Raw genomic sequence first — 19,393 nt, 5'->3', positions numbered from 1 at the left:
CACACATACACTCATATATATATACACACACACATACACTCATATATATATACACACATACACTCATATATATATACACACACATACACTCATATATATATACACACACATACACTCATATATATATATACACACACATACACTCATATACATATACACACATACACTCATATATATATACACACATACACTCATATATATATACACACACATACACTCATACATATATATATACACACACATACACTCATATATATATACACACATACACTCATATATATATACACACATACACTCATATATATATATACACACATACACTCATACATATATATACACACACATACACTCATATATATATACACACATACACTCATATATATATACACACACATACACTCATATATATATACACACATACACTCATACATATATATACACACACATACACTCATATATATATATATATACACACACATACACTCATATATATATATATACACACACATACACTCATACATATATATATACACACACATACACTCATACATATATATATACACACACATACACTCATATATATCTACACACACATACACTCATATATATATATATATATATACACACACACATACACTCATATATATATATACACACACACATACACTCATATATATATATATACACACACATACACTCATATATATATATACACACACATACACTCATACATATATATACACACACATACACTCATATATATATACACACATACACTCATATATATATACACACACATACACTCATATATATATACACACATACACTCATACATATATATACACACATACACTCATATATATATACACACATACACTCATATATATACACACACATACACTCATATATATATATATATACACACACACACTCATATATATATATATATATACACACACATACACTCATACATATATATATATACACACACATACACTCATACATATATATATACACACACATACACTCATACTTATATATATATATACACACACACATACACTTATATATATATATACACACACACATACACTCATATATATATATATACACACACATACACTCATATATATATATATACACACATACACTCATATATATATATACACATACACTCATATATATATACACACACATACACTCATATATATATACACACACACATACACTCATATATATATATATATATACACACACATACACTCATATATATATATATACACACACATACACTCATATATATATATACACACATACACTCATATATATATATATACACATACACTCATATATATATACACACACATACACTCATATATATATACACACACACATACACTCATATATATATATATATATATATATATACACACACATACACTCATATATACACACACACACATACACTCATATATATATACACACACACACATACACTCATATATATATATATACACACACTCTCATATATATATACACACACACACATACACTCATATATATATATATACACACACTCTCATATATATACATACATATACATGCACACACACTGTTCTCACTCTGCCCCTCCCCCATCATACACAGGCTGTTGCCCTTTTAAGAGTGTGGGCCCACTGGTAGGCGTCCCGTGTGACGTCATTGCCCATCCCATTCATATAAACTCCCTGTGGAGCGCGGAGGATTACACTGCAGTCACTCACAGGACATAATAACCGCGCACCGGACCGATCCGCCGGGAATGATCAGGATTGTGGAACCGGAACACGAAGGAAAAGGCGCAATAGTCCCGGAGGAGTAATCATGAGCTGAGGCCAGGTACGAGCCGCCGGACAGTGACGGACACCTCACACCGGGCTCTGACGGACACCTCACACCGGGCACTGACGGACACCTCACACCGGGCACCGACGGACACCTCACACCGGGCACTGACGGACACCTCACACCGGGCACTGACGGACACCTCACACCGGGCACCTCACACCGGGCACTGACGGACACCTCACACCGGGCACTGACGGACACCTCACACCGGGCACCGACGGACACCTCACACCGGGCACCTCACACCGGGCACTGACGGACACCTCACACCGGGCACTGACGGACACCTCACACCGGGCACTGACGGACACCTCACACCGGGCACTGACGGACACCTCACACCGGGCACTGACGGACACCTCACACCGGGCACCGACGGACACCTCACACCGGGCACCTCACACCGGGCACTGACGGACACCTCACACCGGGCACCGACGGACACCTCACACCGGGCACCTCACACCGGGCACTGACGGACACCTCACACCGGACACAGACGGACACCTCACACCGGGCACCTCACACCGGGCACCGACGGACACCTCACACCGGGCACCTCACACCGGGCACTGACGGACACCGGGCACTGACGGACACCTCACACCGGGCACTGACGGACACCTCACACCGGGCACTGACGGACACCTCACACCGGGCACTGACGGACACCGGGCACTGACGGACACCTCACACCGGACACCTCACACCGGGCACCTCACACCGGGCACCTCACACCGGACACAGACGGACACCTCACACCGGACACCTCACACCGGACACCTCACACCGGACACCTCACACCGGACACCTCACACCGGACACCTCACACCGGACACCTCACACCGGACACCTCACACCGGACACTGCCGGACACCTCACACCGGACACCTCACACCGGACACTGCCGGACACCTCACACCGGACACCTCACACCGGACACAGACGGACACCTCACACCGGACACCTCACACCGGACACCTCACACCGGACACCTCACACCGGACACCTCACACCGGACACCTCACACCGGACACCTCACACCGGACACCTCACACCGGACACAGACGGACACCTCACACCGGACACCTCACACCGGGCACTGCCGGACACCTCACACCGGGCACCTCACACCGGGCACCGACGGACACCTCACACCGGGCACCGACGGACACCTCACACCGGGCACCGACGGACACCTCACACTGGGCACCGACGGACACCTCACACCGGGCACCTCACACCGGACACCTCACACCGGACACCTCACACCGGGCACCTCACACCGGGCACCGACGGACACCTCACACCGGGCACCGACGGACACCTCACACCGGGCACCGACGGACATGTGTCTGACAGGAAAATAAAGCCCCGCTGTGCGGTCAGTAGCCTTATTGTACATTGGGATCTGAGCAGATCAGTTGTAGCGGAGCTGAATTTGTCATTGAAGTCTTTCCTTAAGACGGTAGGTTCACCTGTAATACTAGAGGTATAAATATATACCACACTGCTGACTGTATACGGAGGAGGAATGGTGGTTGTGGCGGTGGTGGTAGTACATGCGGACCCCCTATAGGAGACATCTACCCCCTGTATATAGTCTTCATATATATATATATATATATATATATATATATATATATATATATATATATATATATATATATATATATATATATATATATATATATATATATATATATATAGTACGTGAGGACCCCCTATAGGAGACATCTACCCCCTGTATATAGTATATTTAGTCTTCTCATATATACTGTACGTGAGGACCCCCTATAGGGAACACAATGTAATCCCTATATGTGCACTATATATAATATACAGGTAACACAATGTAACCCCCTATATGTGCACTATATATAATATACAGGTAACACAATGTAATCCCTATATGTGCACTATATATAATATACAGGTAACACAATGTAATCCCTATATGTGCACTATATATAATATACAGGTAACACAATGTAATCCCTATATGTGCACTATATATATAATATACAGGTAACACAATGTAACCCCCTATATGTGCACTATAATATACAGGTAACACAATGTAACCCCCTATATGTGCACTATATATAATATACAGGTAACACAATGTAATCCCTATATGTGCACTATATATAATATACAGGTAACACAATGTAATCCCTATATGTGCACTATATATATAATATACAGGTAACACAATGTAACCCCCTATATGTGCACTATATATAATATACAGGTAACACAATGTAACCCCCTATATGTGCACTATATATAATATACAGGTAACACAATGTAACCCCTATATGTGCACTATATATATAATATACAGGTAACACAATGTAACCCCCTATATGTGCACTATATATAATATACAGGTAACACAATGTAACCCCCTATATGTGCACTATATATAATATACAGGTAACACAATGTAACCCCTATATGTGCACTATATATAATATACAGGTAACACAATGTAACCCCTATATGTGCACTATATATATAATATACAGGTAACACAATGTAACCCCCTATATGTGCACTATATATAATATACAGGTAACACAATGTAACCCCCTATATGTGCACTATATATAATATACAGGTAACACAATGTAACCCCTATATGTGCACTATATATATAATATACAGGTAACACAATGTAACCCCCTATATGTGCACTATATATAATATACAGGTAACACAATGTAACCCCCTATATGTGCACTATATATATATATATATATATACAGGTAACACAATGTAATCCCCTATATGTGCACTATATATAATATACAGGTAACACAATGTAATCCCTATATGTGCACTATATATAATATACAGGTAACACAATGTAACCCCCTATATGTGCACTATATATAATATACAGGTAACACAATGTAATCCCTATATGTGCACTATATATAATATACAGGTAACACAATGTAACCCCCTATATGTGCACTATATATAATATACAGGTAACACAATGTAATCCCTATATGTGCACTATATATATAATATACAGGTAACACAATGTAATCCCTATATGTGCACTATATATATAATATACAGGTAACAATGTAATCCCCTATATGTGCACTATATATAATATACAGGGAACACAATGTAACCCCCTATATGTGCACTATATATAATATACAGGTAACACAATGTAATCCCTATATGTGCACTATATATATAATATACAGGTAACACAATGTAATCCCTATATGTGCACTATATATATAATATACAGGTAACACAATGTAATCCCCTATATGTGCACTATATATAATATACAGGTAACACAATGTAATCCCTATATGTGCACTATATATATAATATACAGGTAACACAATGTAATCCCTATATGTGCACTATATATAATATACAGGTAACACAATGTAATCCCCTATATGTGCACTATATATAATATACAGGTAACACAATATAATCCCTATATGTGCACTATATATATAATATACAGGTAACACAATGAAATCCCCTATATGTGCACTATATATAATATACAGGTAACACAATGTAATCCCTATATGTGCACTATATATAATATACAGGTAACACAATGTAATCCCTATATGTGCACTATATATAATATACAGGTAACACAATGTAATCCCCTATATGTGCACTATATATAATATACAGGTAACACAATGAAATCCCCTATATGTGCACTATATATAATATACAGGTAACACAATGTAATCCCTATATGTGCACTATATATAATATACAGGTAACACAATGTAATCCCTATATGTGCACTATATATAATATACAGGTAATACAATGTAATCCCTATATGTGCACTATATATATAATATACAGGTAACAATGTAATCCCCTATATGTGCACTATATATAATATACAGGTAACACAATGTAATCCCTATATGTGCACTATATATATAATATACAGGTAACACAATGTAACCCCCTATATGTGCACTATATATATATATAATATACAGGTAACACAATGTAATCCCTATATGTGCACTATATATATAATATACAGGTAACACAATGTAATCCCCTATATGTGCACTATATATAATATACAGGTAACACAATGTAATCCCTATATGTGCACTATATATAATATACAGGTAACACAATGTAATCCCTATATGTGCACTATATATAATATACAGGTAACACAATGTAACCCCTTATATGTGCACTATATATATAATATACAGGTAACACAATGTAACCCCCTATATGTGCACTATATATAATATACAGGTAACACAATGTAACCCCCTATATGTGCACTATATATAATATACAGGTAACACAATGTAATCCCCTATATGTGCACTATATATAATATACAGGTAACACAATGTAATCCCCTATATGTGCACTATATATAATATACAGGGAACACAATGTAATCCCTATATGTGCACTATATATAATATACAGGTAATACAATGTAATCCCTATATGTGCACTATATATATAATATACAGGTAACAATGTAATCCCCTATATGTGCACTATATATAATATACAGGTAACACAATGTAATCCCTATATGTGCACTATATATATAATATACAGGTAACACAATGTAATCCCCTATATGTGCACTATATATAATATACAGGTAACACAATGTAATCCCTATATGTGCACTATATATAATATACAGGTAACACAATGTAATCCCTATATGTGCACTATATATAATATACAGGTAACACAATGTAACCCCCTATATGTGCACTATATATATATATAATATACAGGTAACACAATGTAATCCCCTATATGTGCACTATATATAATATACAGGTAACACAATGTAATCCCCTATATGTGCACTATATATATATATATATATATATATATATAATATACTGGTAACACAATGTAACCCCCTATATGTGCACTATATATAATATACAGGTAACACAATGTAATCCCTATATGTGCACTATATATAATATACAGGTAATACAATGTAATCCCTATATGTGCACTATATATATAATATACAGGTAACAATGTAATCCCCTATATGTGCACTATATATAATATACAGGTAACACAATGTAATCCCTATATGTGCACTATATATAATATACAGGTAACACAATGTAATCCCTATATGTGCACTATATATATAATATACAGGTAACACAATGTAATCCCTATATGTGCACTATATATATAATATACAGGTAACACAATGTAATCCCCTATATGTGCACTATATATAATATACAGGTAACACAATGTAATCCCTATATGTGCACTATATATAATATACAGGTAACACAATGTAATCCCTATATGTGCACTATATATAATATACAGGTAACACAATGTAACCCCCTATATGTGCACTATATATATATATATATATATAATATACAGGTAACACAATGTAACCCCCTATATGTGCACTATATATAATATACAGGTAACACAATGTAATCCCTATATGTGCACTATATATAATATACAGGTAACACAATGTAATCCCCTATATGTGCACTATATATAATATACAGGTAACACAATGTAATCCCTATATGTGCACTATATATAATATACAGGTAACACAATGTAACCCCCTATATGTGCACTATATATAATATACAGGTAACACAATGTAACCCCTATATGTGCACTATATATAATATACAGGTAACACAATGTAATCCCTATATGTGCACTATATATAATATACTGGTAACACAATGTAATCCCCTATATGTGCACTATATATATAATATACAGGTAACACAATGTAATCCCTATATGTGCACTATATATAATATACAGGTAACACAATGTAATCCCCTATATGTGCACTATATATAATATACAGGTAACACAATGTAATCCCTATATGTGCACTATATATAATATACAGGTAACACAATGTAATCCCTATATGTGCACTATATATAATCTACAGGTAACACAATGTAATCCCTATATGTGCACTATATATAATATACAGGTAACACAATGTAACCCCCTATATGTGCACTATATATAATCTACAGGTAACACAATGTAACCCCCTATATGTGCACTATATATAATATACAGGTAACACAATGTAACCCCCTATATGTGCACTATATATAATATACAGGTAACACAATGTAACCCCCTATATGTGCACTATATATATAATATACAGGTAACACAATGTAATCCCCTATATGTGCACTATATATATATAATATACAGGTAACACAATGTAACCCCCTATATGTGCACTATATATAATATACAGGTAACACAATGTAATCCCCTATATGTGCACTATATATATATAATATACAGGTAACACAATGTAACCCCCTATATGTGCACTATATATAATATACAGGTAACACAATGTAACCCCCTATATGTGCACTATATATAATATACAGGTAACACAATGTAATCCCTATATGTGCACTATATATAATATACAGGTAACACAATGTAATCCCCTATATGTGCACTATATATATAATATACAGGTAACACAATGTAACCCCCTATATGTGCACTATATATAATATACAGGTAACACAATGTAATCCCCTATATGTGCACTATATATATAATATACAGGTAACACAATGTAACCCCCTATATGTGCACTATATATATAATATACAGGTAACACAATGTAACCCCCTATATGTGCACTATATATAATATACAGGTAACACAATGTAACCCCCTATATGTGCACTATATATATAATATACAGGTAACACAATGTAACCCCCTATATGTGCACTATATATATAATATACAGGTAACACAATGTAACCCCCTATATGTGCACTATATATAATATACAGGTAACACAATGTAATCCCTATATGTGCACTATATATAATATACAGGTAACACAATGTAATCCCTATATGTGCACTATATATATATAATATACAGGGAACACAATGTAATCCCCTATATGTGCACTATATATATAATATACAGGTAACACAATGTAATCCCTATATGTGCACTATATATATATAATATACAGGTAACACAATGTAATCCCTATATGTGCACTATATATAATATACAGGTAACACAATGTAATCCCTATATGTGCACTATATATAATATACAGGTAACACAATGTAATCCCTATATGTGCACTATATATAATATACAGGTAACACAATGTAATCCCCTATATGTGCACTATATATAATATACAGGTAACACAATGTAATCCCCTATATGTGCATTATATATATAATATACAGGTAACACAATGTAATCCCCTATATGTGCACTATATATAATATACAGGTAACACAATGTAATCCCTATATGTGCACTATATATAATATACAGGTAACAATGTAACCCCCTATATGTGCACTATATATAATATACAGGTAACATAATGTAATCCCTATATGTGCACTATATATAATATACAGGGAACACAATGTAATCCCCTATATGTGCACTATATATAATATACAGGTAACAATGTAATCCCCTATATGTGCACTATATATATAATATACAGGTAACACAATGTAATCCCTATATGTGCACTATATATAATATACAGGTAACACAATGTAATCCCTATATGTGCACTATATATATAATATACAGGTAACACAATGTAATCCCTATATGTGCACTATATATAATATACAGGTAACACAATGTAATCCCTATATGTGCACTATATATATAATATACAGGTAACACAATGTAATCCCTATATGTGCACTATATATAATATACAGGTAACACAATGTAACCCCCTATATGTGCACTATATATATATAATATACAGGTAACACAATGTAACCCCCTATATGTGCACTATATATAATATACAGGTAACACAATGTAATCCCTATATGTGCACTATATATAATATACAGGTAACACAATGTAATCCCCTATATGTGCACTATATATAATATACAGGTAACACAATGTAACCCCCTATATGTGCACTATATATAATATACAGGTAACACAATGTAATCCCTATATGTGCACTATATATAATATACAGGTAACACAATGTAACCCCTAGATGTGCACTATATATAATATACAGGTAACACAATGTAACCCCCTATATGTGCACTATATATAATATACAGGTAACACAATGTAATCCCTATATGTGCACTATATATAATATACTGGTAACACAATGTAACCCCCTATATGTGCACTATATATAATATACAGGTAACACAATGTAATCCCTATATGTGCACTATATATAATATACAGGTAACACAATGTAATCCATATATGTGCACTATATATATAATATACAGGTAACACAATGTAATCCCCTATATGTGCACTATATATAATATACAGGTAACACAATGTAACCCCCTATATGTGCACTATATATATATATATATATATATATATACAGGTAACACAATGTAATCCCTATATGTGCACTATATATAATATACAGGTAACACAATGTAATCCCCTATATGTGCACTATATATAATATACAGGTAACACAATGTAATCCCTATATGTGCACTATATATAATATACAGGTAACACAATGTAACCCCCTATATGTGCACTATATATAATCTACAGGTAACACAATGTAACCCCCTATATGTGCACTATATATAATATACAGGTAACACAATGTAATCCCTATATGTGCACTATATATAATATACAGGTAACACAATGTAATCCCCTATATGTGCACTATATATAATATACAGGTAACACAATGTAACCCCCTATATGTGCACTATATATAATATACAGGTAACACAATGTAACCCCTATATGTGCACTATATATAATATACAGGTAACACAATGTAACCCCCTATATGTGCACTATATATAATATACAGGTAACACAATGTAATCCCTATATGTGCACTATATATATAATATACAGGTAACACAATGTAACCCCCTATATGTGCACTATATATATAATATACAGGTAACACAATGTAACCCCCTATATGTGCACTATATATAATATACAGGTAACACAATGTAACCCCCTATATGTGCACTATATATAATATACAGGTAACACAATGTAATCCCTATATGTGCACTATATATAATATACAGGTAACACAATGTAATCCCCTATATGTGCACTATATATATAATATACAGGTAACACAATGTAACCCCCTATATGTGCACTATATATATAATATACAGGTAACACAATGTAACCCCCTATATGTGCACTATATATATAATATACAGGTAACACAATGTAACCCCCTATATGTGCACTATATTTAATATACAGGTAACACAATGTAACCCCCTATATGTGCACTATATATATAATATACAGGTAACACAATGTAACCCCCTATATGTGCACTATATATAATATACAGGTAACACAATGTAACCCCCTATATGTGCACTATATATAATATACAGGTAACACAATGTAATCCCTATATGTGCACTATATATAATATACAGGTAACACAATGTAATCCCTATATGTGCACTATATATATATAATATACAGGGAACACAATGTAATCCCCTATATGTGCACTATATATATAATATACAGGTAACACAATGTAATCCCTATATGTGCACTATATATATAATATACAGGTAACACAATGTAATCCCTATATGTGCACTATATATAATATACAGGTAACACAATGTAATCCCTATATGTGCACTATATATAATATACAGGTAACACAATGTAATCCCTATATGTGCACTATATATAATATACAGGTAACACAATGTAATCCCCTATATGTGCACTATATATAATATACAGGTAACACAATGTAATCCCTATATGTGCACTATATATAATATACAGGTAACACAATGTAATCCCTATATGTGCACTATATATAATATACAGGTAACACAATGTAACCCCCTATATGTGCACTATATATATATATATATATATAATATACAGGTAACACAATGTAACCCCCTATATGTGCACTATATATAATATACAGGTAACACAATGTAATCCCTATATGTGCACTATATATAATATACAGGTAACACAATGTAATCCCTATATGTGCACTATATATATAATATACAGGTAACACAATGTAATCCCTATATGTGCACTATATATATAATATACAGGTAACACAATGTAATCCCTATATGTGCACTATATATATAATATACAGGTAACACAATGTAATCCCCTATATGTGCACTATATATAATATACAGGTAACACAATGTAATCCCTATATGTGCACTATATATAATATACAGGTAACACAATGTAATCCCTATATGTGCACTATATATAATATACAGGTAACACAATGTAACCCCTATATGTGCACTATATATATATATAATATACAGGTAACACAATGTAATCCCTATATGTGCACTATATATATATATATATATATATATATATATATATATATATATAATATACAGGTAACACAATGTAACCCCCTATATGTGCACTATATATAATATACAGGTAACACAATGTAATCCCTATATGTGCACTATATATATTATACTGGTAACACAATGTAATCCCCTATATGTGCACTATATATATAATATACAGGTAACACAATGTAATCCCTATATGTGCACTATATATATATAATATACAGGTAACACAATGTAACCCCTATATGTGCACTATATATATATATATATTATACAGGTAACACAATGTAACCCCTATATGTGCACTATAATATACAGGTAACACAATGTAACCCCCTATATGTGCACTATATATAATATACAGGTAACACAATGTAACCCCCTATATGTGCACTATATATAATATACAGGTAACACAATGTAATCCCTATATGTGCACTATATATAATCTACAGGTAACACAATGTAACCCCCTATATGTGCACTATATATAATATACAGGTAACACAATGTAACCCCCTATATGTGCACTATATATAATATACAGGTAACACAATGTAACCCCCTATATGTGCACTGTATATAATATACAGGTAACACAATGTAATCCCTATATGTGCACTATATATAATATACAGGTAACACAATGTAATCCCTATATGTGCACTATATATATAATATACAGGTAACACAATGTAATCCCTATATGTGCACTATAATATACAGGTAACACAATGTAACCCCCTATATGTGCACTATAATATACAGGTAACACAATGTAACCCCTATATGTGCACTATATATAATATACAGGTAACACAATGTAACCCCCTATATGTGCACTATATATAATATACAGGTAACACAATGTAACCCCCTATATGTGCACTATATATAATATACAGGTAACACAATGTAACCCCCTATATGTGCACTATATATAATATACAGGTAAGACAATGTAACCCCCTATATGTGCACTATATATAATATACAGGTAACACCGCCGTACGAGCTCAAAGTAACTTTATCTGTAAATAAATTGTAAGTTTAATGAATTCCACATGTCGAGTAGATTTGGGGCTGTGTCCCTTTAAGGGGCGTGTCCCTATTGGAGGAGCACCGGCCACACAGGTAGGACAGGAACGGTTGCGAAGCAACTGTCAGGGGTGAAGGAAGGTGAGGCCGGTTCTCTCCTTGTTTATTTCAGGACGATCCTACAGTAATCGGCATCGCAAACATACGAGCCGGACTCTGACCCTGAGCGGCGCCGTATACACCCATACTATCTGCCCCTTATGGTAAAGAGTCTGGTGCCATTAACCCTTTGTAGTCATGACTGCAGCTGCCAGTAACAATACCTGCACCCAATACTGTGACTTTTTGTCCCCAGTCATGTTGGGGATCAGGGGATATCGGCTCCGTCATGTTGGGGATCAGATGATATTGGCTCCGTCATGTTGGGGTATTAGATGATATCGGCTCCGTCATGTTGGGGATCAGATGATATCGGCTCCGTCATGTTGGGGATCAGATGATATCGGCTCCGTCATGTTGGGGATCAGGGGATATCGGCTCCGTCATGTTGGGGGATCAGATGATATCGGCTCCGTCATGTTGGGGATCAGATGATATCGGCTCCGTCATGTTGGGGATCAGGGGATATCGGCTCCGTCATGTTGGGGATCAGATGATATTGGCTCCGTCATGTTGGGGTATCAGGGGATATCGGCTCCGTCATGTTGGGGTATCGGGATATCGGCTCCGTCATGTTGGGGTATCAGGGGATATCGGCTCCGTCATGTTGGGGTATCAGATGATATCGGCTCCGTCATGTTGGGGTATCGGGATATCGGCTCCGTCATGTTGGGTATCAGGGGATATCGGCTCCGTCATGTTGGGGATCAGGGGATATCTGCTCCGTCATGTTGGGGTATCAGATGATATCGGCTCCGTCATGTTGGGTATCAGGGGATATCTGCTCCGTCATGTTGGGGTATCAGATGATAGCGGCTCCGTCATGTTGGGTATCAGGGGATATCTGCTCCGTCATGTTGGGGATCAGGGGATATCGGCTCCGTCATGTTGGGGTATCAGATGATATCGGCTCCGTCATGTTGGGGTATCAGATGATATCGGCTCCGTCATGTTGGGGTATCAGATGATATCGGCTCCGTCATGTTGGGGATCAGGGGATATCGGCTCCGTCATGTTGGGGATCAGGGGATATCGGCTCCGTCATGTTGGGGTATCAGATGATATCGGCTCCGTCATGTTGGGTATCAGGGGATATCGGCTCCGTCATGTTGGGGATCAGGGGATATCGGCTCCGTCATGTTGGGGATCAGGGGATATCGGCTCCGTCATGTTGGGGGATCAGGGGATATCGGCTCCGTCATGTTGGGGGATCAGGGGATATCGGCTCCGTCATGTTGGGGATCAGGGGATATCGGCTCCGTCATGTTGTCTTCAGATTACTTCATTCAGTAAATAGTGATGGAACGTGCAGAGGTTTTGAATAGTACGGTAATCTGATTCTTTATCAATAGCTTCACAACACTGCGGGGGCTTATTATTGCTGCGGGGGCTTATTATTGCTGCGGCAAATCATGTTACTACAGAACGTGACTGCGGAGCATGTGACTTTGGCGCATATGACTTTGGTGCATGTGACTGCGGGGGCTTATTATTGCTGCGGGGGCTTATTACTGCAGTATAGTCCTATAGTCACCTGTTGGTCCATCATGGCCCAAGATGAGGGATATAGAAGGATTTATAAGCTGAACCACGTATATAGTGCCTATGGAAAGAGATTGTGGAACTCATTGTCATTATAAAATAGAAGATCAGATCTTTGCTGTAATGTAGGGAGACTGGACCTACAGTAGGGGTCATGTATGGCGGCGCTATATATATATATATATATATATATATATATATATATATATATATATATATATATATATATATATATATACTCTATCTTCTCCAGTCTGGCCATTGGTCGTCATAAATGGAGCAGATACAGTAAGTTACATGATGGTACCAGACGTTATAAAGTAAGTCAATGTTTCCCAACCAGGGTGTCTCCAGCCTTTGGCTGTCCGGGCATGCTAGGAGATGTAGTTTTGCAACAGCTGGAGACACCCTGGTTGGGAAACATAGTTGTGAGTAGATTAGGAAGGATGTAATAATGAAGTAGAAACTTTGTATCTCTCGCCCCATTATAACCCGTCTGGGTCTCAAATTGAGATATTATATGGGCCTGGTAATGTGTGGCTACTGCGATTGTATTATATTGTCTTATATGATTTATACTATAGTATACTGTATTGTCTTATGATTTATACTATAGTATACTGTATTGTCTTGTATGATTTATACTATAGTATATTGTATTGTCTTGTATGATTTATACTATAGTATACTGTATTGTCTTATGATTTATACTATAGTATATTGTATTGTCTTGTATGATTTATACTATAGTATACTGTATTGTCTTGTATGATTTATACTATAGTATATTGTATTGTCTTGTATGATTTATACTATAGTATATTGTATTGTCTTATGATTTATACTATAGTATACTGTATTGTCTTGTATGATTTATACTATAGTATACTGTATTGTCTTGTATGATTTATACTATAGTATACTGTATTGTCTTGTATGATTTATACTATAGTATATTGTATTGTCTTATGATTTATACTATAGTATACTGTATTGTCTTATGATTTATACTATAGTATACTGTATTGTCTTATGATTTATACTATAGTATACTGTATTGTCTTGTATGATTTATACTATAGTATACTGTATTGTCTTGTATGATTTATACTATAGTATATTGTATTGTCTTATATGATTTATACTATAGTATACTGTATTGTCTTATATGATTTATACTATAGTATACTGTATTGTCTTATGATTTATACTATAGTATACTGTATTGTCTTGTATGATTTATACTATAGTATACTGTATTGTCTTGTATGATTTATACTATAGTATACTGTATTGTCTTGTATGATTTATACTATAGTATACTGTATTGTCTTGTATGATTTATACTATAGTATACTGTATTGTCTTGTATGATTTATACTATAGTATACTGTATTGTCTTGTATGATTTATACTATAGTATACTGTATTGTCTTGTATGATTTATACTATAGTATACTGTATTGTCTTGTATGATTTATACTATAGTATACTGTATTGCTGTTACATTTGTTTTAGGTTTTCCTAGATGTAACCGGTGACATTATAGATAGAATGATGCAAGTTGTAGATCTATAGTTTTGTTTATAGGCCATAACTAGAACCCCAATAACGTGTACCCAATCAGTGCTCACAAATACATAAGGTCATTATAAATCCATATACTTTATTAAACTCACAAAGTTAAAACAAACATAGAAAAGTACAGAATGCGTAAAATAAGAGGCACTGGATCACTATAGAAAGGCAGGTATAAGTCTGTGTGTGATATAATATACCGGAATAATCACCTGAATAAATGGCAATAAGGGTTAAGAATACAGGTAAACCGCAGTATAAGACTGTGTCAAATGGGAGAGAACATAGCCCAATGCCCAAGCAAACTATCAAGAATGCCAGACCATACCTACCAACCCAAACGATCGTTTCGCTTCTAAAATGCTTCCTCAGGGGGTGTATTCCGGTATATTATATCACACACAGACTTATACCTGCCTTTCTATAGTGATCCAGTGCCTCTTATTTTACGCATTCTGTACTTTTCTATGTATGTTTTAACTTTGTGAGTTTAATAAAGTATATGGATTTATAATGACCTTATGTATTTGTGTGCACTGATTGGTACACGTTATTGGGGTTCTAATTTAGAAAGTGTTCTCGCACTTTTTATAGCAAGTTGGTTTTTCTCCTTTTCGGTGTTAATTATAGGCCATAACCCCAAAGGTTCGGTTTGGTAGGTGAGATGTTTATTGGTACAAAACTGACCAGTGGCTTCAGGGACTGACCGTGCTCCACAGATCAGTGGCTCCTGGGACTGAGTGGTGGCTCCTGGATTATACAATAGCCTTTTATTATCCGCAATCTGATGTCACTATTGGATTTCCTCCTGTCACATAACATGGTGGTTAAATATAAGCGATGGCTTCACTTATTGACTCCTGAAGAAACCGTCTGTGAGGAGGAGACCATGTTTCTTGCAGAGATTTGGACTCCCAGAGCACGGTTCAGGTTTGGGGATATAAGCGTCGGGTCTCTTCTTATCTGCTGTGGGAATAAATGATGATTTTTTATTATTGTAAAAGCCACAAAAAAAAATTAATTTCCACAGATGCACAGAACTGATTCCCGTTATGTATGGCAGCATATTAAATACATGTTATGTTAGGGCCCGCTTCCTATCACATTATAGGATAACAATGGGGTTTCACAGACCCCAGAAAAAAAAACACTGTTGGGGACCAACATGGCCCTTGTCACCTCAGGGAACAGTTATGGGGGTCACTTATCCCTGCCACATAAGAGAACAGTGGTGGAAACCCAGAGCCCCCCCTACCAGACAAGAGAACCGTAACGGGGTGACATATCACCCCACCTGCCCCATTTAAAAAAAAAAAAAAAAACAATGGTAGAGAACTACCGTCTCTGTACCAGATAAGAGAACAGTAATGGGTTCTCACATCACCCCTGCCACATAAGAGAACAATGGTAGAAACCCAGAGGCCCCCCCCCCCCAACCAGGCGAGAACAGTAATGTGGTCACATATAATGCCGCCACATAGGACAAACAGTAGGTACCCACAGGCTCCCTTCTAGATAAGAGAATAGTGGCGGGGACACATGTAATAGTGGCGGGGTCCCACACAACCCTAAGCACACATAAGAACCGCAATGGGGTCCTGCAGACTCTATAGCTAGGAGTAATGTTCCTACCACAAATATGTTAAAAATCAGGATAATATGAACAGTGACTTGTGTAAGGATGACATCTTGCCGCAGTGTGTTACATTAGACATGTTTTGTGGTTTCAGCAGCGTTTGGGACCTTCATGTTCCCCCCATTCTTCCTGGTGACTCTCACATCACTATTCTATGTCTTCTACCAGAACCGGCTGCAAATAGGTCACATAACTCTGACAGCACAAACAAGTTTGCAGGAGGATTCGTGCCTCACGGAGTCTATTGTGTCATTGTTTGCTATCTTCACCTCCATTACATCCAAATAGTCTAAATAACCTCTTGCTCATTCACTTAGTACAGTATTTCCTCCCCATTAGTCATAAAAATACTACAGCAAGTCCTGGGTGTGTAGGACAGGGTGATATAGGCGAGCTAAAAATACGCTGTGAGGACGGCGGGCAGGTGAAGACTGAGATGTCTGCATATTTATATATATATATATATATATATATTATATTATATTATACTGTATATACCTGAGAGGAGAACAAGTGATGGGCAGTGAAGGAGACGTCTCTGCCACCATCTATATATACTGTATATACCTGAGAGGAGAGCAAGTGATGGGCAGGTGAAGGAGACGTCTCTGCCACCATCTATATATACTTTATATACCTGAGAGGAGAACAAGTGATGGGCAGGTGAAGACTGAGACGTCTCTGCCACCATCTATATATACTGTATATACCTGAGAGGAGAACAAGTGATGGGCAGGTGAAGACTGGGACGTCTCTGCCACCATCTATATATACTTTATATACCTGAGAGGAGAACAAGTGATGGGCAGGTGAAGACTGGGACGTCTCTGCCACCATCTATATATACCTGAGAGGAGAACAAGTGATGGGCAGGTGAAGACTGGGACGTCTCTGCCACCATCTATATATACTTTATATACCTGAGAGGAGAACAAGTGATGGGCAGGTGAAGACTGGGACGTCTCTGCCACCATCTATATATACCTGAGAGGAGAACAAGTGATGGGCAGGTGAAGACTGGGACGTCTCTGCCACCATCTATATATACTGTATATACCTGAGAGGAGAACAAGTGATGGGCAGGGGAAGGAGACGTCTC

The 19,393-nt window shown here is 36.2% G+C and overlaps 1 protein-coding gene across 1 annotated transcript in view; it reads left to right on the top strand.

The window, feature by feature from the left end:
* Positions 1-1,741: 1,741 nt before the first annotated feature.
* The window catches only part of ERRFI1 (ERBB receptor feedback inhibitor 1), a 34,162-nt gene continuing 16,510 nt past the window's right edge, over positions 1,742-19,393 (top strand). The window contains 1 exon segment of the mRNA XM_056552488.1: positions 1,742-1,878. The gene's annotated coding sequence lies outside the window, so the exon portion shown is untranslated.

The sequence above is a fragment of the Hyla sarda genome, unplaced genomic scaffold (assembly GCF_029499605.1).
Source record: "Hyla sarda isolate aHylSar1 unplaced genomic scaffold, aHylSar1.hap1 scaffold_1643, whole genome shotgun sequence".
Taxonomy (NCBI): domain Eukaryota; kingdom Metazoa; phylum Chordata; class Amphibia; order Anura; family Hylidae; genus Hyla; species Hyla sarda.
This window is presented reverse-complemented; position numbering and strand designations above follow the sequence as displayed.